Raw genomic sequence first — 23,036 nt, 5'->3', positions numbered from 1 at the left:
CTGGTTCGTCACCTAATTTCTCTACTAAATCCTTCTCAAAGGTCAATAAGTGCCAATTTCTTCTAAGGATGTTGCTAATGAACTTCGCTTCCAAAGTAAAAGGGGTAATAAAACTCTTCTTGTAACAAACCAAGTCTGTACCTGTTGAGCCCATGACTACTGGTGGTGAACTTGTATTGGGCACCACCGCACTCGATTCTTCTTACACATCCAAAACTAAATCTCTAGAAGGGTTGATCAGTGTTGACGTTTATAATTACCTTGTGATTTTGAAGCCAAGAACATCCAATTTGTTTGGTTTACCTAAACTACATAAAAACATTGAAAACCCTCCTATGAGGGCTTTGGTGAATGCAAGGTCTTCTATTACATATGCATGCTCTAAGTTTGTGGATGACTTATTAAAGAAATATGTAGTGAGGGAGGAACAGATATGCAAAGACTCTTGGGCTTTTTTGAAAAATTTAGATTCCATGACAACTTTTTTTTCTTAACAATAGATGTGGAGGACCTTTATTTCTCCATCTCGCACGACATAGGGTTAGAATATATCACTAAGAAACTTATTTCTTATGGAGCAGAGAGTGATGAAATATGTTTGATTCAAGAATTACTGGATGTGATTTTGAACAACAACTACGTCAGTTTCAATGGCAACATCTACAAGCAAGTGGTAGGAGTAGCGATGGGTTCTCCATGTGAGGCAAGTTATGCTAATTTAGTTCTAGCACAGTGGGAACACAAACACATATTTAGTAATGACATCCATAAGAAAGTAAAGCTTTACAATAGGTTTTTGGATGATATTTTCATCATGTTTCAAGGGAGTGCAGATGACGCATGTAGCTTTGTGGAGGCATTAAACAACAGTACTTCTTTCTTAAGATTCATACACACATACAAAGAGGACACTATCAGTTATTTAGATGTGAAATTGGTAAGGGACATTGTACATAAAGGCTATTTAGCTAAAATTTTCAGGAAGCCTACGTATTCCAACACATTGTTGCACTTTTCCAGTTGTCACCCGTTCCATCAGAAGAAATCTGTCCTAAAGGGACAGTTGGTAACAGCAGCTCGAATGACATCTGAAGACACGTCATTTGATGATGAATGTATCTTGTTGAAGCACATGTTTATGAGTCGTGGTTACCCAGAGTCATTAGTTGATGAGGTGGTAAGAGTGGTTTGTAGTAAGAGACTGTCAGGTATTTTTAATCCCATGCTTACCGTAAAAGAAGGAGATTTATTTTTAAATGTGGAAGAAGATTTGAGTGTGGTGGTGCCCAGTACAAGTTCACCACCAGCAGTCGTGGGCTCAACAGGTACAGACTTGGTTTGTTACAAGAAGAGTTTTATTACCCCTTTTACTTTGGAAGCGAAGTTCATTAGTAACATCCTTAGATGAAATTGGCACTTATTGACCTTTGAGAAGGATTTAGTAGAGAAATTAGGTGACAAACCAGTTATTATTTTTAGAAAAGGTAGAAATTTAAAAAGTATCATGGAAAGTACGATTATGAAACCCACTAGAACAGAGGGCACATACAAATATGAGGCATGTAATTATTGTAAATTCATTTCTACAGGGTCCAGTTTTACAGTGAATCAACACATGTTTAATGCCAGAGGCCGGTACAGTTGTAGTTCTAAATCAGTGGTTTACCTTGCTTCCTGTCAGTCATGTCCGGCTTTTTGTTTTGGCAAAACTGACAGGATTTGAAAAGAAAGGCTTTATGAACACACATATCATATAAGGAAGAAGAGCAGTACCAATGCCCTAGCGAGACACTAACGTGAATCCTACCCAGGCTTTTTTGTTTAAAGTGATAGATCAGGTAGTGGTTGATGAAAAAGGTGGACCACATCAGTTAATGTTAGAGAACTGTGAACTTGTTTGGCTGCTTAGGCTGAATTCCTACACTCCCCCTGGTTTAAATGAGGTCACATCTTTGACTTGTATTTTGAAGTTGAGAAGTTTATTGAGGTGACACATACAGTATTTCATTTCATGTTAGCAAAAGTTACCAACTGTTATAGTTTATTCCTGTTTTTTGTCCCGAGTTCCATTGCACATTTTTATAGTCTAGTACTAAAAATTTGTTTTTAAATTTTTCAACATTTTTAGAACACAGATCCTCTAATGTCTTAGAACACAGTTTACTGTATGTATTTGTACTGTTAGGTATTTGACACCCTGTCCATAGTTATTGACATTTTTGCTTCAGACACTGTCACCTCTTGGTGTTGTGAGCAGTAGTCTGTTGTTATATTTGTACTCATTTTATACTTATTATTACGTTCTTTTCTTCTTTTACACTCCAAGCATATATTTAAAACTACATTTTCCTACATTTATGCTTTTCATTCAGTATTTCTGTACTTTATGTCAGAGTACAGTTTTGTATTTTGTTTTTTCTAAAATGAAAGTTTTAAACAGAAGTTTTAAATGAATGATTTTATTTTGCTGACATGAGCTTTTTTAACACAAGAAAATGTTTTTTGATGCAGAACACTTTTAATTATTTAACTTAGTATTTAATTAGTTAATTGAATGGTGGCTGAATCCAATTACTGTGCTTTGCTTTGGCGCCTTTTTCCTTTTAAAACTGTGTATGAAGTTTTTTTCTTTTGTCTGATAAAGTCTTCCAAAGGTGGAAGACGAAAAGCGCTTCACATGAAACTTTTTTTGGAGTTATTCTAGCCAGATCGGAGCCTGTGTTGTTTTGTTGTTTTGACACTTGTGCAGCAGCTACATGGTCCAAGTCTCATACCTTTGTTTCACATTACAAATTGGATATCATACCTAGAAACAGAGCCTCCTTTGGTTCAGCAGTACTCCAGAATATCCTTCCATGAGGGCCACCCAGGGTCAACGTAGCTGGGGACTCTGTCCCATAAGTGAGGAAGAATTAAAAGGACAACATCAGATTTATAAGTTATGTATTCACCATAACTAGGCGTCTCTGTTGTCCATTTTCATTCTTCCTCAGCTCCCCTCCCATCCACCCCCCATCCATTTTTCTTCTAGAAGAACCTATTGGACTGTGTTTGGATCCTACAGTTCCAGGTTTGAGCCCTGTCTTTTCTATATGGTTATATCTGTTTCTCTTCATCTATTAGGAAATAGAGCAGCAAACTCGATCTGAGGCAATAGGGATGGAGTAGGGTATTATGGGTAGAGGGAGGAGCTGGAGAGTTGGATCCGAAGTCTGATAAATGCAGCTGAGTCAGATCTGAGGATTGGATCTGATTCTGAACCCATAATTGAGGAAGAATGAACATGGACAACACAGATGCCTAATTATGATGAGTACATAATTTGTAATTTTGACCCATTTCATAACACCGCAGTATGTCATTGATGGTCTTCTTGAATGATGCAAAGCTTTTTTTATCTGAACTATAGGTTCTGAATATTGTAGACTGTCTAAAATATTTTGTATTTCTACTTGAAGATTTTAGCACTGACCTTAACTCCATGATACATGACATTCTGCAACATGTGGAATTAAGTGTACCTTGCTCAATGAAAGAGTGCAAGTCAGATACTGGTGGTAGTATCTCAACAGGAGTGTGTACTTGTCACTGACCATTGAGTATTCTATAGATGTCTGATTATCTACATTTCTGTGTTTTATATGAGTGCTATAACTTAGAACCAAGGGGAAAGAAGTAAGCCATCTTTTTTTAGGAAATTCCAGCAAGTCAAGAAATTGGGTTATGCATTTCTTCAGTCCTGATGCAAGTCCTAATGTTTCCTGATGCACTCTGCAGCTGTTGGCATCTCATTATCTACCAGGAATATGTTAATCCATTGCTGCTATATTTTAATTGTCATTTACAAAGCAGCTACATTTCCAGGTTACATCACTAGCCTTAGCCTTTATATATTTGCATCATTTTACAATGCTTCTTTTGCTATACTAACATCTTAGTGGTGTACTTAGATCAGGGTCCCTAGCCTTCCCAGGGGTGCAGATCGCTATCACAATCCCTACCCAGCCTGCTCTGCTGTACCCTCAGCAGTGTGTTTCTGAAGACATTCAGAATGAGCCTAAGAACAGAGGCCTCCCTGCAGTTAGTAGATCTCCAGCAGTCGTCTTGAAAAACTTAAAATCCTTTGCTTGCTGTAGATGAGAGCTGATTCTCATATTTCACAATGGTGCAGTAATGACAGACCCAAGATTCCCTGTCTGAAACAGGAAGCTTCCATCTATTTTCTTTGGTTAGTAAAAATGGACTGCAGTCACCCTTACGTCTACCCTTCCTCTAGAAAATGCATGCAGGGCAACACATGTAGACATTTTCATGCTTTGTTCCTCAAAAGATAATCATCTCCCCCATTCAAAAAGGTGTCCCACAGTATGCCATCAAGGAGTGTGGCAAAGCAGCAAGGGAGACCAATGGGATGCTACGATGTATGGTATGATGGATCACCAATAGGAAAAAGTAAGTTGTTACCTTTGTTTATAGCCCTTAAGATCCCAGAGTATTGAGTGCAGTCCTGTAGAGCTATTTTCTCATGGCTGTAGACAAAATAGAGGCTGTTTAGAAAAGTGCAACAAAAATGAATTCATAGTCTTTGACAGATACCAAAAAGCCCAATTAGCAGAGCTTTATATGCACAGTCTTGAAGGAAGGCAGAATAGGGTATGATAAAAACTTTTACACATGTAAAGCGGTGTGACACCCAGGGGTTATGGACTTATAAGCTGCACTGTTGGCACTGAATAGCATGTCAGGGAGGAGGCCTTAAGAGCAGACTGCTGCCTTGGGCTTTGATCAATAACAGCCACACCCAAATAAAGCTTACACTGTTCCACTGTAGAGCAAAGGTCTACTGCCTTCCTAAGATTTGATATACTTCAGCGTCAGCACAGTGCCTTCCCATGCAGCCATACTAACAGCTGAAGCTTTCTAAGACTATTTTGTATTCCCACATATACTGTTATAGTAACTTGTTGCACACAGCAGACACATCCTGCACACTAAAGGTTTCCAGTACTACACTATATTAAAATGAGCCAGCTGTAAAACATTAAACAGTGGCAGCTTTATCAAGGTAGTCAACCAGGGTAGATGCCAACAGTTAATAAATCACCGGTTATGTAACTGCTCTTGAAAAATTTATAATGATATTCTTTGTAGAAATAAAATTAGGCAACACACTTGAAAATTAAACGTACAAGAATCTATACTGTTTATGAACATGCTAAATGCAAGGTTTAAACAGACAAATGGCATTTAGAAAACACGAAAAGCTATGTGGTTCTACCCATTGTATAATAATGAAATGTATTCCACAACTGCAGAAAACTCATGGACTGAACAGACATAAATACAATGTTTGTGGTCAGCAAGTTTTCTCTCTTCAGTCCATAAAGTAAACAATTTACTTCATCAGGCACACAAAGATTCCAAATGACTGCTTGAATAGCTGAAATGTACTCTCTTGGGTGAAGGCCACTGGAAAATATATAATAAATGCAGTTCTCTTTAGACAAATCTCCCTTCAATGTATCCATAGCTCCTTATTTCCTGTTTGATTTACATTTCAGATCTAAGTGTCCTCTTTACAAAGGCACTCAGTTCCATGAGAAGTTTGTCCATTTATGATAATATAGCCCTTGACAGGAATTGCCAGGCTTAGAAAAATAAATAAATCTCTACTCTGTGTGTATCTCCCTTTCGAAATGTTTCACTTCCAAAGCTCTAGTTGATTTTACAGGCAAACAGGTACACTATTCTTTTAACAGCTTTACATAGTTTTGCAACTTAACTGCGGTGGTGGTGCTGCGGTAGCGTTGTCGCCTCACAGTAGACGTTGTCTTGTTCGATTCTCAGCTAGAGCGTCTTCTGTGTGGAGACATGCGTTAATTGGGCATACCTTTCTTGAAGGCTGTGCATCAGGGCTGGCAACTCGGCATGTAAAAATCTACTGCCAATCATTAGCGGACCGGAGCTCTGCTGTGGCGACCCCTAACCGGGAAAAGTCGAAAGACACAAACAAACCTAGTTTTGCAACTTACTGTATCTTTACATAAAAAGAAAGAAAAAAAATGGAGGTTTATTCAGATTTTCAAATTTTAGTTTGCTGCAGCTTTACTGCACTGTCTCTGTCTCATTCAACTTTTGATTTCTTAGCAAGTACAGCTTTTCTACAAGGGGATGCAAATAGTCCACATGGGTACTATATTTTGAAGAAAGAAATACAGGAGAGGAAGAGGGCACACAGTGAAAATACTTGGTGAGAGCCTGTGGAAGATGCAATGAAGTTCTTTTTCAAAGAATTGGTAGTAGATTATTGGAATTCCTCTTCCATAGAGGTTGTTGAGCCAAAAAGTGTGGCAGAATTCAAAAATCCATGCAACAGACATGATGGTTCATATAAGAGTGAGAAAATAAACTATTGGTTTAGTAGGATCTGTTACTTATCTGACAGGAAAGCAAGTGGATAAACTAGCTGGGCCAAATGGTCCAAAGTGTGTGTGTGTGTGTGCGTGTGTGTGTGTGTGTGTGTGTGTGTGTGTGTGTGTGTGTGTGTGTGTGTGTGTGTGTGTGTGTGTGTGTGTTCATCACGTACATGTGTCATCCCTTCCCAATCTGTTGTAATACATTTCTGAACCTAGGTTAACAGCTACATAAACAGATATCCAAACTGTGTACCAGTAGGACAGATCAATTTTGGCTTATCTGTGTTGCATATAGTGACCCGTCTTGACATATGCTTATAATAGAGCTCTATTGTTGCTCTCAGTTTATGACTCACCCCTTCTTCTCTATAACCTTACTTGCAACAAATAGCTATAGCATCCTGACATCCCTTCTTCTAGATTTTCTGCTGCAATTCTGCCTGTATTCATATTGGCTTTATCTTCTGTCCTTGTATTCCTATTGTATGTAATACTTAAATTCATAGACTGTTACTAGGCTAATGACCCAGGGGCCTTTCTAAGCCTAGCCAAAGTCTCCTGAAAAAATAATGACGTCCTGCATTCAAGTAGGACATTGAGGGCCAGGTGTTTATTTACTGACACCTACAGCTACTTGGATTTCTTTCAGCCTTTGCATTGTCTGTCAAAACAAAACATTTTTAAATGTATTATTGTTATATTAATAATTGGCTGTAGCCTAGCCCCCTTAGTATGTATACTTTGTAAGCTTTCTAATCATTACTTGCAACAAAAATGTAATTTTATTGTAGCAGTGAATGTGGTTTCATATTGCAAGGCACACCTAAAACTGTGTTTTCTTGGTTATCTTTTTTAACTACATATATAGATTAATACATACCCATCTAGCTTTTTTCAAAGATGCAGTCTCAAATTCCTGTACTGAATTGCAGGATTCTTTATTTGTCCCTCCCACTCTTTGCTTGAGTAATATACATATTTTTTAAGTAAAGATAAAATTCCTGCATAAGAAATTGTAACTTGTATTGCTTTTGGTTTAATGAAAATGTTATGTAAAAGCTAAAAAAAAAAATAATCAGATGGCTGCCATCTGTCCCACAGGGTTGACAGTATTCTACATGGCATATACTCCATTGCTTTACTGGAAACTGTGATCTAGATGTGACATTTGAGAGAAAAGCAAGAACACTGACATCTAGGCTCTTTGATAACAGAATGCAGAGGCAGATGTGGCAGGAGCTAAGGAATGAGCTGATTTGCAGAATGATGCTATATTGTTGGCAGGAGTGACAGCTGAGATGAGGAACCAATTCATCTCCGTTTTTAATGAACTCTGAAATTAAATTTCAGCCTTAGTACTACTGTGCTGTGTGTCTACTGCACAGACAGATCTTGTTTTATTACATCCACACACATCTTCCATGTATTTGTTTACCAGTGAGGTACACCCAAGAAGGACACTCCTGTGAATTCACTACATACTGCTGCTTAAAATTTGAATACTCACTTGGGAAATTAGTGTCATGATGTGCTTTTTTGAGAGATTTAATTACGTGGAGGAAGCAATAGCTGGAGTTTTATTTGTATGACTAGTAAGCAGAAGAGTTTGGCTAGGAATTTATTATACAGGATTCTATAGCAAGATTTACAGAGATGGGCATGTGATACATGACAGCATAAGAATGTTCATATTGGTTTTGGAGTACATATGCAAGATGTTGTGACAGAAAATGGAATGGAATTACATACCGAAAATATGTGGTTTAGTAAAAACAGGTTAGTGTTTTGTAGAATAGAACTAGATTAGCGAAGTAACCTCTATGTAACAATTTTCAAAAAGTTAGTTGCTTTGAGGATGGTTGACTTACAGCTTACTGTGTATGCATTTGGTTTGCTTTTCTTAATGATGGCTTTTTTGGGCCCATTTCTACTGTTAGTGTCAAAGCTGCTTGCCAGATCTCAATATGCTCATTGGTTCCCAGTCCTATGAAAGAACAACTCCTTAACATAATCCAGCATCAAGTAGATCTCCTTACTCTTCTGTGGAGAAAGTCTGGTGGCTCTGTATTTTAGGCTACTTGAGCATCAATAAATGAACATCAAGATGAGCAGAAATGTAAAAAAATGTAAGTCACATGATAATGGGCAAGTGCAATAATTTAATTATCTTGCATACACCACTTTAGAATAATTCCCTTAGAGATTTTTAGTTGACAGTTTAAACATATTTTCAAAATATGTGCACGCAGTATGCTGCTATCGCGTGTCAATTAATTAAAGAATGATTTTTTGATGCTCCCTGCTTATAATAAAATTCTCATTGTTCCCGGTGGTGGTGGGGGTGAGATGCCCTGTACACATTTGCTGTCCTGATGTGAGAACTGAATTGAGTAAGACAGGAGTGGAAGCCATCATCCTTGTGTTAGGGAGTAAGGTTTTCTATTTAAGTCCTAGCATCTCCTGCACATATCTGAAGCATTCAAGGGGTTGGCTTGCAGTAAGTCTCTGTGATGTATGTACATGCCTCCATACATATGTAATTTACTCACCCTGCATTCTTGTAATCAACACCTCTATGTGATCTCCAGTCTTCATTGGGGCTTCTATACATACTACTCCTTCACTTTCACCCTGAATACAGATGAGCAGGCTAATCCTAGTTATTCCTCTCGTCCTCCTCTATACAACCTCCAAAAGGCACTATAAGCTACTAGTTTATTTTGTGTTGCCTGGGACATAGTCAAGGGTTTATCTCTCTGCACCAACAGAGATGGCAGTGAATGAATTAATTTCCCAGCTCTGTACTGTGGAGGGATAAAGTCCTGATTATATCTCAGCTAACCTGAATTCAAGTAGTCAGTTGGAGGATACAAGTGCAGAAGGGTGGGGGTGAGCAGTTGATGCTGGCTTATTCATCCTGGGGGCAGGAATGTGCCACTTACAAGGCAAGGCCTGTGGATACTGTAGGATGGTGAAGAATGAATATGTGGTCTTGGTGTCACCAAGCTGGTGATGGTATGGAAGCTCTCACTAATGTGTGGGTAAGAACACACACAAACACACTGGGGGGGGAAGGGCATAGTAGAACCTCACAATGATGCAAGTGCCCATGGCACCCTGTGTAGGCAGTGTCCCCTGCTGAAGTCTGATAGAAGGTGGCTGACAGTTGGCAGGTGCAGTGGGGAAATCGTATAAAAAAAAAAAAAATCATTAATTTCCACTATCAGTTTTGTTCTCTTTGGGGTCATGGGAGAAGCAGAGCCTATCCCAGCAAGCATCTGATGTGAGGCAGAGAACCAGTACTGGAAGGAATGACAATTCACCACAGATAAAATTTAATGCACATTTATTTTTCTTTTTCAATTTTTTTTAATTTATCAAACTTATGTAGAATATTACAGTTGATAAAATTAATCACATTAATGCATATTTCAGTTTGTGTGAGGGTCAGTTTTGGTGTCAATATGTTGCCGAGGCTTTCACATGCTAGGGGAATATTTAAGCAGCATGGGTCCTAAGGCAGATAACTGTCTTGAGCTTGAATACCAAATAAGAGCTAATATTTTCCTTTCATACTTCTGAGTCTAACAGTGCCCAAGTAGAAGGCCTCAGCGTCTGTGCGTGTGTAATTTGACTTTTTTCCCCTTAATAATGTTCCCATGATGCATGCTTTTCTAGGCATATGAAAAGACACAGATGTTAAGTTGTCCATCTCGCCTTCATTCTTGCTGGATGGGTTCGGAGCCGACCTCGGCTCCGACTCGGCCACTCTAAAAGCTCGAGAGTTGGTTCCACCGGCTCGAGGCTCCCCTTATATCCCACAATGCTAGGCGGTATTACCTCAGATCTCGTTTGCCGCTACAGCTATCGAGGTGTGTTGCTTCAACCGGCTTCAGGTTAGTGTTCAGAACAGTTTAAAAACCTTAGGAATTCCCTTTTAAATTAGTTTTTGACCAGTATCCCCTTAATTTTAAAAGATTTTATTCCTTTTTCCCTTGTTTTTCTCTCTCCTGTCAAACAAGAACTTCGGTTCTTTCCTTAGGCCTTCGGGCCCTCTCATCCCTCCTTGAGTGTGTGTGTTTTTTAGTAGGGACTTTATAGACTATTTTAACTTACTAGTTTTAAATTAGTTTTATTTTTCTTCAGAGTGTAATCAGTGTGTTTCTGTTTGGGTGTGATTGCACTTGTTATTCGAAGGTCTCAGGCTTCAAGAAGTGTGACTCGTGCTGTCAGAAAATGTCTCTGACAGACGGTCACACTTCTTGTGTGTACTGCCTGGGACCTTTACACCTGCAGGACTCTTGTGCTGTATGCCATGGCTTCAGCCCTAGAGTCCTGCAGGAAAGAAAGAATAAGCTCATTTTACGGGGCTTACTCAAGCCTGAGGGTCCCCCGACTGTTTCTTCGGGCAAACCTTCTAAGGCTTCTAGGTCTTCGACTCCAGCTACTGAGTCGACACCTAAGACATCGAAGTCTACTTCAACATCGGCTCCGGCTGGAGCCGATGAGACTCGAACTTCTACTTCTGTGATTCCCTCGGCTCCGGCTGGAGCCGAGGTATTGGAAATATGTGAGTCGGCTCCGATCAGACTATCGGAACCGACATCTAGGAAGAGGTCCAGGTCACCATCCCTTGGCTCCGTTCATTCGGCTCCAGCATCTCCTTTGCTGTCTGAACGGAGCCATAGATCTCACTCCTCTAGGTCATCGAGACATTCTGACCATGACCTTCAGAGGGTAGTGAGTCGACTTCTTAAGTCCGAGGCACTGGCCCAAATTCTCCAGAGCCCGACTCATCAGTCGATGCTTCATCCTATTTCTCAAAATGTTCCTCCTCCGACTCCTTTGAGCTCGGAGCCGGGGCATTTCGGACCCGAGACTGTGGTAGCATCGGAGCCGATACAATTGTCTTCGGCGCCGTCGTCGGCTCCGATTTCTTCCTTGGAAGAATCTCGGTGCCGGACTTCCCTCATCGGCTCCGAGGGGGTGAGTGGCATCGGACCCTTGTCCGATCCCGCTCTCCCTCTCGGCGCTTCGGCGCTGGTGAGTTCGGCTCCGACATCGGCCTCGGAGCCATCGCTGTCGGTGCTGAGGGAGGTTTTCAGCTTTTCGGAGCGGGGACCTCTGGCTCTGCCTGACAGGGGTGCCTTTGAGGTCATGCGGAGTGTGTTGGAACCCGGTTCAACTCCACAGTTGGCTCCGTCCATCCCTCCCTCTTCGGTGCCTCAGGTTATGTCTACTCACTCCCTCATCCCAGACCGCAGAGAGCCAGCTCCTCAAGAATCCCCTGTGGGGATCTCATCCTCTTCCGAGGCCTCTCCTGAATTGGCAGGGGAGCCCCCTAGGAAGAGAAAGTGCAGAGGAAGCACATAGACTCACCCGAGTCTGTCACCTCTGACACGGATTTAGAGGATTCTGAGGGTTCCCCCCGTTCCCCTTCTGAAGATGTCTCCTTTGCAGACATTCTAGAGATCCTGAAACAGAGGGGAAATTGGCCAGCCCTTAACCCTTCGGAGGATGAATCTGTGTATCTTGAGGCGTTTGGCTCTCGCCCTTCCACCTCCTGGGTGTCCCCCCCCTTTGACCCCCTCATGCAGGTGGTAGCTAAAAAGGCTTGGACGGCTCCTGACTCTGTGGACCCTACCCCCAGGAGACCTTCAAAGTTTATCACAGCACCAGCAGATAAGCAATTTCTGACTAAGGGAGTTTCTGTGGATGCTATGGTGGTAGCTGCCACCACTAAGAAGGAGCTAGCTGATCCTTCGGTGCCTGTCCATCCTCCTAACAAGGAATCTAGGTCTATGGACAGGTACGGGAAGCGGATGTTCTCGTCAGCGACCTTTGCTATGCGTTCGCTGAACTACCTCTGTCATTTCACTTGTCTTCAAAGAGACTTGATCAAGGAAGCGAGTGAGATGTTAAAGGATCCTACAGCTGCGGGTTTTCAGGACAAGATGAACGCTCAGCTGGCTACCCTAAATTCTATAGCTAACTCCTCCATGCGCCTTCTTTCATATGCGGCTGATGGAGCGAGCAGAGCCGCAGGGACAGGTGTGGCCTTACGCCGGCATGCCTGGATGCGGCTATGCAATTTTGCGGACCCCTTTAAAACGTCTTTCACTAATTCCCCGTTTGATGGATCGTCCCTCTTTGGTCCTCAGGTGAAAGAAACCTTGACAAGGTGCGAGACAGATGGCAAAACTCTTTCTGCCATCGGAGTCCGTTTTTCTACTCCTTCTAGGCCTTACCCCAAAGGCCAGAAAAGTGGAAAAATGTGGTTCCGCAAACAATCTCAAGGGACTTTGCCTGACGCACAGAGTTGGTTCCCCTCTAGAGGCAGAGGGGGGAACAATAATGGTAGACGTCGCCCTAGAGGCAGGGGGGGTCCGCAGAACCAGGGCAATCGAGAAACCTTTTCCGATAAGCCCTTCCAGCATCCCTGAGGTGTTGCCCGACTGTCCACCTTCGGAGGCAGTCGGGGGAAGATTGTCACTGTACCCAGAAGCCTGGCGATCCCTAACTCAAGACAAGTGGGTACAGTCCATCATTTCCGAAGGCTATTCCATTCCATTCTTTCGCATTCCAAATCAATCAAAAAAATCCCTTCCAGATGTTCCACCCACTCAAAGGGATCAAGCAGCGTTAGAAATATCAAAGTTGCTTGCAAAAAGAGCCATTCAGCCAGTGCCAGCAGACCATCAAGGATCCGGAATCTACTCCAAGTTCTTTTTGGTTCCAAAGAAAACAGGGGACTGGAGACCCATTTTGCATCTCAGTATCTTGAACAAGTCTGTCAAGAAAACAAGATTTCGGATGGTCACGTTACAATCCATCCTACCCATATTGGGAAAGGAAAACTGGATGTGCTCTATAGACCTCCAGGATGCGTACTATCATATAAAAATGAACAGACGCTCCAGGAGATTCCTCCGCTTCAGGCTGGGAACCAGTCACTTTCAATTCAGAGCCCTGCCCTTTGGACTCACCACTGCCCCCCGGGTGTTTACCAAATGGATGGCAGTGGTAGCTTCTCACCTGAGACGTCAAGGATTCCAGGTGTTTCCATACTTAGACGAGTGGCTCCTCACAGCTCCTACCAAGCATCTTCTTCTACTTGCCAGAGACTACACCTTTCGCATTTTTCAAAAGTTAGGTATCTCAATAAATTGCGAAAAGTCTGTTTTGTCGCCTTGTCATGCTATTACCTTCATAGGCGCAAATCTAGACACAGTCAACATGTCTGCGAGACTCACAGACCAAAGGATAGCAGACATACACAAACTGGTCTCCCTTCTTTTCCACAGCAACAGAGTCAAAGTCAGATTAGTTCTAAAAGTACTGGGGATTATGGCGGCTGCTATCTCTCTACTTCTATTAGCCAGATTTCACATGAGAATCCTTCAATGGATGCTCTTCACACAATGGTCGTACCAACAACTTCCGATGTCCCACACCATTGTGATAATGCAAGCATGCAAGAATCATCTTCTTTGGTGGATTTCTTCCCCCCAGCTCTTCCTAAGAAGACCCTTTGTCCCTCCCCCTCCGGTTGCTACTCTGACAACGGAAGCCTCCCTGATCGGGTGGGGGGGGGCATTATCAGGGCAGAACAGTCCAGGGCATATGGCAACCAGACGAACGCCACTTGCATATAAATGTTCTAGAGATGAGAGCAGTGCTTTTAGCGTTGCAAGCCCTTCAAGACTCTCTTCCCTTGGGAATGATAGCAATTCAGACGGACAACATGTCTGTAGTGTGGTATATCAACAAACAAGGCGGAACCAGGTCCTACCCCCTGTGTCGAGAAGCACTCAGACTGTGGCAATGGGCGATTTCTTCTCAGCGGTTTCTGATAGCAATGCACATCCCCGGAAAGTCCAATCTTATCGCGGACAAATTGAGCAGAGCTATTCTCATGCCTCACGAGTGGTCTCTGAAAAATTCTATCTTGGAGAAAATTTTTCTCAAGTGGGGTCAGCCTTGCTGCGACCTTTTTGCTACTCCCCAAAACAGCAAGTGCAAAGATTATTTCACCCTCTTTCCATTACCAGGCCAGCCCAGCAGAGACGCTCTAGTCCAAGTTTGGCCCCGGGGACTTCTGTATGCATTCCCTCCTTTCCCACTAATCTCTCAAGTGATACAGAAAGCTATCGCTCAGAAGGCCTCATTGATCCTCATTGCTCCTTATTGGCCTCGACAGGTTTGGTTCCCCTTTCTACATCAATTTCTGTTGGAGCAACCCTGGCATCTGGACCTAGTTCCAGATCTCTTGATCCATCCGTCGGGTCAGTTACATCGCTCCCTCCCCTCTCTGAACCTCACTGCTTGGTTCCTCCAATTCCAACCTTAGCCAGGCTTCCTCAAATATCTCACTCTGTTCGAGATATTTTGATAGCTTCCCATAAATCTTCCACTCGGAAGATTTATCTTAGTAAGTGGAAACGTTTCGCCTATTGGGCTCAAGGAAGGGACATAGATCCTTTCACTGCTCCCATTCAAATAGTCCTTGATTTCCTAGCCGAACTTTTCCATGCAGGTTCGTCTCCATCTACTCTTAAGGTTCAATTGGCAGCTATATCTAACTTTCATGTGGGCATCTCAGATTCTGCCATCATGTCTCACAAGCTTTGCAAAGCTTTCTTGAAGGGAGTTTTTCTTCTTAAGCCTCCTATAAGAAATCCTCCTCCTTCTTGGGACCTTAATTTAGTTCTTGCATCTTTGATTCTTCCCCCTTTTGAACCTGCAGCTTCCTGTTCAATGAAATTGCTATCCTGGAAGACCCTCTTTCTGATAGCCATTACTTCGGCTAGAAGGGTCTCAGAGCTTCATGCACTCAGCAGTCGACCACCGTATCTGTTGTTTCATAAGGATAGGGTATCTTTATGGACCAATCCATCTTTTTTACCTAAAGTAGCCTCTGCGGCAAATCTAAATCAAAACATTGACCTTCCTGTGTTTTTTCCTAACTATTCTAACAGGTCTGAACAAAAATTGCATTGGCTAGATGTTCATCGACAATTAAGGTATTATTTGGATAGGCCCAAACAGATCAGGAAAACTGACCAATTGTTTGTCTCTTATGCAGAAGGCAAAAAGGGCCTTCCAGTTTTGAAGGTATCACTCTCCAGATGGCTAACATCCTTGATTTCCTTTGTGTATGAGATTAGACACCAAAAGTTGCCTAACAGACCTAAGGCTCATTCGACTAGAGCTTTGGCTACTTCTATAGCTTTCCAAGACAGGCTGCCTATTGATACCATTTGTGCAGCAGCTACATGGGCTACTCCTCACACTTTCATTTCTCATTATAAGTTGGATTTAGCTTCTAGACATAGAGCTAACTTTGGTTCCACTGTACTCAAGAGTCTGTTCCGATAGGCCACCCGGGACAAGGTGCTAGGGACGCGGTCCCATCCAGCAAGAATGCAGGCGAGATGGACAACTTAACATATAGAAGTTATGTTCTTACCATAACGTTCCATGTTAGTTGTCTTCTTCTTGCCTTCTTTCTTGCGTCCCACCTTCCTTCCCCCTAGCCTGGACAGACCTAGAGGAGTTTGATTGTGACCTCTCTTTCTACCACCTCTATTGTATATATGTATATGCTATACTATGCATATATTCCTTCATCAGGTTTCAGGTCACCTTCTTCTTTTCTTTTTATAGAGGTGGGTTTTTCCCATTTCCAGTAGTTCTGGATTTATTATTGGCTGGGCCTAGCTTACAAACGAGATCTGAGGTAATACCGCCTAGCATTGTGGGATATAAGGGGAGCCTCGAGCCGGTGGAACCAACTCTCGAGCTTTTAGAGTGGCCGAGTCGGAGCCGAGGTCGGCTCCGAACCCATCCAGCAAGAAAGAAGGCGAGAAGAAGACAACTAACATGGAACGTTATGGTAAGAACATAACTTCTATTTTTCAGCTTGGTGACGGTTGATCATCCACTGTTCATTATTTGTCATTACTCCAGCCCCTACAAACATGTAAAGGGCTTTATTTGTATTCAGTGACAGAAAAGTGTCTGGGTATAACTTGCGCTGATAGTGTGCCTGAGTGTGTGCATTTGGCTTTTAAATATGCTTGCTTTTCTAATATGTAGCTATGTGTTGCATTTGTGGCAGTGGTCAGAAAAAAATCACCTTCCTACTGAAATGTAGAGCAGGCTATCTGCTGCTCAAGCTATTTATACTGGAGTCTTCAAGAGCCAAAGGATTCCTGAACTTGGGTTAATGGTGTTGTGGATTGGTATCTTATTTCTGTAGTAGTGGTCTGAGGCCATCAAATATATATATAGGTTTTTGATAGTTTTTTGATAAAGTGCTACCAAAAAAGGACCAAAGAAAACACTAGTGTGTGTGATCCAATAGTAGATTTTGGGCACATGGTTTCCTAAATGTTTTATGATGACAGCATAGGGTAGACCAATCCTTTACAGTCCATCTTTTACATTTCATTCATATTCGTGTTTGCTTATTATACCTGTCTCAGTCATCGCTGACATAGCGCTACCTTATTTATTCTCGCAACTAGAGTGATGCCGAATTCAGTAATTACTTAACTTAACGTAACTTGCTCAGCTGTTGCATACAAACTATGAAAGCATACCTCTCAAGTGTACCTCATTACAAAGAATGTACCTCATTTGGGGTCTTTAAAAGTTCATGTTCCTTGAAGTTCCACATTGAAAGGGTCCGACACACATTCTGTGTTAGGAATTTTTTTAACTGATATCCATAGTAAATAGTAATGAATCATGTTAATTCATTAAAAGATCTTTTTTATAAGTAAAAACAGAGTATTTTAGTCATCCTTTGACCTTCTTAGTTGAAGCTGTTAGTATGTGTTCCACATTATGAGGGCTGGTATTCCTCATTTTGGGATGGAAGGTTGAGAGGTATTCATGAAAGTTTTCTACAACATAACTTTGCTTTGAGTTTTCATACTTATTTCTTTGTTGCTACATGTGACCCTGTGGTCTAGATGTTTGCCAATACACTGTCTACTGCTTATTTTCCATTCTCCTATCTACTTTGGTCCCCACCTTCAAGTATTTTATGGAACTTCTGGAACTTTTCATCTGCTTTCTGGTGTCATACCTCTAGCTTGTTGTATTCCTGTAGCTGTCATCACTGACATCCTTATTTTCTGCATCAACTACATTTAAATCCTTGAAGTTGGTTTTGCCTTTTTATTGGTTTATCGGTTTGTCTTACTAATTCATCTCTAGCTACTCTATTATACTATGTCCTCTTATAAAATCTGTAAAAATATTGCTTAATTACCCACCCTTGTCAGGTACCTTGCCTTTTTCTTGCTATCTTCTGTTACCCGTGTCTTCTCATAATATTCCATTTTACTCCCCCCGCAGACCCTTTCTGTAGTCTGCTAACATGGTACCCATGTTCTTTCTTTTCTGACCCACCATGTCATCCTTTTTTCCTGGTCTTGAATTTTGAATTGTTGCCTTTTCTCCCATAATCTGTGAGACGACCCCTTTGTAATCAGAATGCTGTGTGAATTATCTCCTTTTGTGCAAGAGTCGCTTAATTTAAATCAATTTTGTAAATGTCTTAATGCTTAACAGGCTGTTTCTTTACTAAGAATGTTCCTGCAGTCTTCAGATATACTTTGAACAATTCAGGTCTAGCTATCTTTTTCTTTTGTGTGTGTGTGGGGAAGGGGGATGAGGGACTTTTTATTAATTAAACAACAGCAAAACTCAACAAATATCCGTAACATTGTCTGATTCCATCATATACAACAATGAAAGACTGTATCATCACAGAAGAAAGGTGACATCTATAGACTTAACAAGATAAATTCAAAGTTAAATCTACTTAGTTAACTGAAGAAACAAAGAATAAAATGTACAGACTATAATGATACTGAAGGGAGATAAATATGTGATGTCAGATGTGTGGCAGAGCATGGGTAACAATACCAGTGACTAATCTTTCTCAAACCATTTTCTTTTTGCTCTGATTAACTGCTGAGGCTAGTTTCATATCCTTAATACTACTAAGAAGCTTCCTGCCAGAAGTTTCAGATCAACTGTTATCTGATATTCATTGTACTAAGTGCAGATGATCTCAGAGTTGGAAGGCAACAAACTTCAGTTTCCCTACCGCCCTACTTAGAAACCTAATAATCTCCCTTTATTCTGGTTCCTGACTAAATAAATTCAAGATTTCAGTAATTTCCATTAGTGCTGAGACCTTAACAAGAGGTTTTTGGTAAGGTCTTTTGTGCAAACCAAATCAGTAGTTTACAGGGAAAAACTTTTTTTCTAGTAAAAGTTTCTCCCGGTAAACTACTGATCTGGATTGCACAAAAGGACCTCATCAAAAGCCTCCCCTCCAAGGTCTCTGCACTTGGCATCTGCAATGGGAGCTAAGTCTGACAACCATTCTAAGGAGTTACACTGAACTAAGGTCCACTTAACCTGTTTTGCCAACAGCACCAGCATTCCTTCTCCTGAACCAGGTTTATCCCTCTGGGCCATTCAAACAAAACTGATATGCAGTATTTCTAGATGCTCAGACTTTGAAACAACTTGTGTATCCTGTCTGCAAGATACAATTCCAAGTCCAGCAGACCGAATCCTCCCACTTCTGAAATTACTGGGAGTGAGAGTATATCCCCTACTGTCACGATTTAGCAACTTGGCCAAACAACTCTTTGAATAGATTGTATCAATTACTTAAGATTCTTGGGGAGCAGGGGAACTGGTAACCCTTGGGTGCAATATACTACCTGAGAGGAGGACTGTTAACCCCAAGGATGCAATATACCACCTGGTGGAGAATAAACCAGTTTATTTCCTGTATGCTTTGGGGCATATCTAAACAAATCAACTCCCACCTACCAATAAAGTCAGAGGCCTTTTTCAATATCTCTGCAAGTGTGAGGTCAGTAGCAGCCCCCAAAGTAGCACCTGTTTAATCCCATGGCAGGTCAGAGAATTCATGCTAGCTAAAAAGGAAACCTATTTATGAGAGATATGCTGGTGAAGTAGTCAGCACATGTTGCTTTAATCTTATCTCTTACTCATTTAATTTTGTAACCCAGAAGGGGCCCAAAGTTAGCTAGTTCTTGAAAAACATACTCTGTGTTCTTCTCAGGATTAGAGAGACAGCACATCATCTACATGCAAGGTGATATTCCTGGTTAACGGTCCTATGGTGTCACTGTCAAAAGAAGCTATTCACATTTTAATTGCCATAAGTTCAAGATACAGTGCAAACAAAAATGGGGACAGAAGACACCCCTGTGTATTCAAAGGAGCTTTGAGAGTCATATCCACATCTTTATAATAGCCTCTACTCCTAAATGAAAGTTATGCAGAAATTGAGTAAACAGTGGAGAAAACCCAAATCTGTTTAAAACTTTAAATACAAAGTGGCAATGTACCCTGTAAAAAGGTTTCTGCACATCACAGCCAAGGGTTATCTCTAGTAACTGAATCTTCTAACAGTAATTTTACTACAACTGAGTTATCAAATGTAGATCTGGCCTGTATAAATCCCATCTGATCTGGATAACTCAAATTAGGTAAAAAACTCATAACCCTTCTAGCCAAGGTGATGAGCCTATAATCAAGATATAAAACTCAACTAAGATAGTAAAAGGAAACCAGTGGTGAGTCTTTATTAGGTTTCAGAAACACAGAACTTGTTGCTTCACTGCATGAATTAGGAATCTGCCCACCAGCCAGTAAGTCATTAAAGAGACTCACAAAGAACAGCAAAACAAACTCCCTAACCATTCTTATAAATCTCTTCAGGGATGCCATAATGTCCTGGAGTCTTTCCATTAGGCAAGTTTCTCCCTTGGTGATTGGTGCTATTAAGGCAGCTATATTATCTTCAGTGAGTTTAGGAATTTCTAAAGAAGATAACCCCTTCAGATCAAAAGGGAACAATGTGTCTTCTACAGTCTGATAAATCTTTTGTAGTAAGATCCAAAAACTTGCAAAAAACTCCTCCAGGACAATATTAATTTGTCTTGAAATGGGATCTCTGATCTTTATTAACTGTCAATTAGTAGTCTGGGGTCTAAGCCTCAATACCAAATGTTTTAAATTTGCAAGGATCTTTTCAAAAAATCTTAACTGATAGGTCTTTTTATTTGATCTATTCTGTAATTTAATGCTTTAGTCATCAACTCTTTGACCTTAATGGTTCTGTGTTCAGCTTTCTGATTCCCACAGTCTCCAACTGCAGGCTAGCAGTTCTTTTTGAGAGCTACAATTCTAAACCTAACTCTTAATAAGCATTGCTTGCACACCTCAAGGCAAAAATTGTGAAATTCACTCTTTAGTGCCTTCCACATTTGAGTCGAGGAATTTCTGAATCACTCCAGGCTCAAATGTGTGCCCTTGAAACAAGTTATGTAACTTCATAGTGAAGAAGTCCCCTTTACAAAAGTAAAGACTGATGGTCAGAGCCCTATCATACTTGGGGTCTATATTGAAACATCGAACACTGAAAACAGCGAATGATGTTTCGACACATTTTCAGTGAAAGCTGAAAATGTCGAAACCACAGAACAGCGATTTCTTTCCTAGGGAAAGAAATTGCTGTTCCAACAAAAAAAAAAAAAACATTAAACACTTCCAAACACATACACACGTACCCTAACCCTAATTGTACCCCCCCAAGAAACAGTAAACAACTGAATACACATATGCACTTAACCCAACCAAACATCTAACGGAAAAAAAAGGAAATATTTTAAAACATATGCACTTACCTTAACCCGCACCCTAACCCTAAGGTCAGTAACTCTTGCACATTTACGTAAACAGTTCCAAAAACACACACACTTACCTTAACCCTAATTCTAACCCCCCTGAAACGAAAGTAAACAGCTGAAAACACATGCACACGTAACTCAACCATACATCTAACGCAAAATAAAAAAACAGTAAACACTTTCATACATATGCACTAACCTTAGCCTGCACCCTAACCCTAAGGTCAGTCACTGTTGCACATTCATGCTCAGGACAAGGGACCACACTACAGTGCAGAACACTGCAAAGCAATGAAGCAGTCCCAGGGAAAGAATTCGCTGAACAGCCGCTTTGCTGTTTTGCCTGTTCGCTCTTTGTGTCAACGAAAATGCATTTGACAAAATGCATTTTCGTTGTTCTAATAAGAACCCCATATTTGTTGGATCTTGATGGAATCTAAGAGTCAGTAGAAAATGATCAGCTATCAGTACCGGGACATATTCCAAGCACTATACTTGTGTTCCTTTGAGATAAGTATCTTATCAATTCTGGACCAGGATGCAAATCTATAAGAAAAGATAGCATAAAGATTCTAGGGCAAAGCCAAAGCTTTATGTGTATCCTCCATATCTATACTGACTAGAAAGACCTTAATGGCTTTACCTATAGCAGAAACCGTGTACAAGTGAGGGCCATTATGAACATCATCAAGGCAGAGAGTGCTGTACTCCTGAGAACAAGATCCTGCTGAAATACCACCCACTCTCTTAACCACCTTTTCAATCAAGATGGAAACAAGAAGACCGGCTAAGTGACCCATAACCAGCACATATCTCCCTTGCTTGTCAGCTTACGGGTCATTTGTCTGTAAGGGAATCCTTTTTTTAATCAGAGCCATTACTCCCCAATGCCTGCCTCCTCCATAGGAAGCACAGCCTAGCATGGCATAGCTAAATCTATTCAATTTGGTATGTTCCTTTTCTGAAAGATATATTTCCTGCAGTTTTACTATATTCATTCCCCAGTGCTTCATCACTGTTGAAACTCTAGCCCTTCTCACTGAAGTTACAGTGCATTAATGTTCAAAGAGAGACTAGAGTTGGCCATTATAATCTTTAGTAAATGACCCTGAGTAGAACCTCCCAGTCCCTTTCCAGGAATTTGCAGGACACTTTAAAACAATAAAGGGTAGCTGTTAGCACTTGTATTACTGCAATCACATAAAAGGAAATATATAGGAGTCCTACTTCCGTACCAGTGAAGTTGTCAGTGAAAAATATCCTTAGAAAGAAGATCTAAGACAACAATCCATAGTTAACAAAAGAAGAAGTAAAACAAATGTTATAGCCTATCTTTAACTGATGAAATAATAGACAAATAGTTATAATCTGAATCTCCCCATAGTGGGTTCATAGAAAAGCACAGTGGTTCTGTTAAAAGTGGAAGGAAAGACGCATATACACTGCCAAATGGATGTGAATGAAAGTCAGAATGTACAAAATCTCCCATAGTTTGGCATCTTATCCTAACTCTTGTATCCCTTGCACATGAAGTAACCACATTTACTGATTACTAAGCTCTTACTATCAAATAATTTGGTGTACCAATAAAATGTGTAAAAGAACTCATATGAACCCTTCAACACTCTTCAAATTTTCAATAATTGTGGTTGTACAGCCATGATCCCCCCCCCCCCCCAGTGAGTTAGATTTCAGCATTGTAGAAGATGTAGATTTCTAAAAACATGACTCCATCTAAGGGCTAACAATGGACTTGTCACAGTTAGCTCCTTCACAAATGAATAAATCCACATGTCAAATGAGAGTTTGTATATTGAGAGTCCCCATGATTCATATCATACTGATGTTCACCAGTATGAGGAAAAGA

Source organism: Protopterus annectens, chromosome 9.part0 (genome assembly GCF_019279795.1).
Source record: "Protopterus annectens isolate FY-2018-M chromosome 9.part0, PAN1.0, whole genome shotgun sequence".
In the NCBI taxonomy this organism is placed as follows: domain Eukaryota; kingdom Metazoa; phylum Chordata; order Ceratodontiformes; family Protopteridae; genus Protopterus; species Protopterus annectens.
Note: the sequence above shows the minus strand (reverse complement) of the source record.